General features: G+C 33.5%; 1 non-coding gene across 1 annotated transcript; it reads left to right on the top strand.

The window, feature by feature from the left end:
• Window positions 1-729: 729 nt before the first annotated feature.
• LOC128291056 (U5 spliceosomal RNA) lies at window positions 730-846 on the top strand. The gene has a single exon (XR_008280833.1). It is a non-coding gene; the product is annotated as a U5 spliceosomal RNA (small nuclear RNA).
• The last annotated feature ends 1,285 nt before the right edge of the window (window positions 847-2,131 follow it).

Below are 2,131 nucleotides of genomic sequence, written 5' to 3'. Positions count from 1 at the left end.
CGCCGTCCAAGACTGTGCTTAATGATATCTTCTATGGAAAGAAGGCACATGTATAACATTCTCAGCTAGTATCAGTCGAATGGGGTCTTTCTATGTTTTAATTTACTTGTTTGCTTTTAATTATTTTGCATTCTAAATTTGTATCACAACTTATTACCCTTTTAAGTTAATAAACGTTAAATATTATTTTTTAAGTATAAAATGTATAATGCATTTTTTTTATATATTGTTGGAAAGAATAGTTGCAAATTTGAAAAAAAAATTTAAAGCGTAAAACGAAACATATTGTACTAATAACTAAAAGTGTCACCGAAATAAACATTCCAAGTTAAAATGTAAAAAGAAAAAAGTTCATTCCTATTCTCTATGAACGTGAATGAGTAACCTGAGGAGTAGGATACAAGAATGATTTTCTGGTGGGTATTGAGTTTGCATAACTTAGTTCACGACATGCATTTTCAGCTCACAGTAAAGCAGGAATATCTTACAGAACCATTAACTTGGGGAATCAGTCATTCAGTATAGACGTAAAACACATGGAACAGTGATGGATTAAAAACAGCTAATTTACGAGATTATGATGCAGAAATTTAGAGAACTGATGGAGAACGGCTTGCCTTGAGAGTCAGAAAAACCAATGGAGAAAAATCCCACATCAGTAGAACACAAGCAAGCGCAACCCAATCGACTTTTATAAATAATGTCCAAATGGCTTCTATGAAAGCACGGAGCCGTGCGGTTGGCACAGAGCGAACTATTCTTTCGCCTTTTACTAAAGAATACCGTGTGCTCGCCGCTCTTTGCGGCATACGCCTATTTTTGGAGGGCTGTTCTTTCTAGAACTGGTCCATCAATATCAAGTTTAGAAAGCTTTGGTCAGTGAAATGTTTATGTGATGGTTTACAAGCTATATATTCATAGGTTGTAGGGTTTCTTCTTTCTCTTACTTCATAGGATTTTGTTGGCCTGGTCTTTACATGATTCTATAGCAGAAACCAAGCGATTTGGTTAATAATAGACAAATATGTAATACTGAAAACTGGTATACACTAGTCAAGGTTTCACCATATATAATATTAAAGCTGCATGACCATGTTTCATGAAGTGCCTCTTGCTAGTTGTGCAGGGCTGAAGACAAAGGGCTTCTTGTTCGTCCAAACACAGTAGGTTTGTTTTAGTATTCTCTATTCTTAATTTTTATTCGGACACCCTCTAGATTCTTGGCTTTGCCTAGTGAGGTAGGGATGTGCAAGGATTGGGTTGTTGATTTTGATAGCTCTAGTGGAATAATCAATGAAAAGGGATTTGAGATCAGCAGCCTTAAAGTATAACAATGGAACAGCAGTTTTGAAAGGCATGCTCCACTGATTCTGGAAATAAACCCTTACTTTTGGTTGTGAACTTAATAGCATGTAAACTACATCCTTCTATTGTGACTGCTACACCAGCAAGGAAGGTAACTCACACTCAAAGCATCACCTTCAACATAAGCATTCCCAGCAGACCTGAAAGATTTATCATTTTATGAAATTTGTGGAAACAGAGGCAGCGACTGCAACCCCAAATCGTGATTTGAAATGGCAATTTGTTGTCAGACTTATCCAACATGCTTCAAATGAATCATTTTTATCCCATATTATTTTTCCTGCTCAAAAAGTGTGATGATCAATTCTTTAGTTTAGTTTCAACTTTATCTTTAATATGTTTTATCCCTGGATTTGATAATCACAATCAACCTATCTGATTAGAAGTTTAATTTTAAAAAAAAAATGTTTTCGAGGCCTAAAATCATAAATTTTTAAATAGATTTTTTTATAACATCACATAAAATTTTGTTATATTTTAAATAACGGATTTCACGAACATCAGTGTTTATTCATAAAGAATCTAACACTTATTTATCAATGAAACTAACAACAAGATGAATCTTTGATTAGTTTGTGAACCTTAATTTGTCAAATTTTGGAGTTGGATATCTATGTTGAGATAATATGAAAATCATGTTGGAATTCAAGATAATTGATTACCAGTCATCATAAATATATTATCCTAGAATATAGCGTTAACGTCACTATCAAAAATATTAAATCAGACTTTCATGCGAGTAACCTTAAAGATACGTAGCTAAACT

The sequence above is a fragment of the Gossypium arboreum genome, chromosome 3 (assembly GCF_025698485.1).
Source record: "Gossypium arboreum isolate Shixiya-1 chromosome 3, ASM2569848v2, whole genome shotgun sequence".
Classification (NCBI taxonomy): Eukaryota; Viridiplantae; Streptophyta; class Magnoliopsida; order Malvales; family Malvaceae; genus Gossypium; species Gossypium arboreum.
The sequence above is the reverse complement of the archived record's forward strand: the minus strand, read 5'-3'. Positions and strand labels throughout refer to the sequence as shown.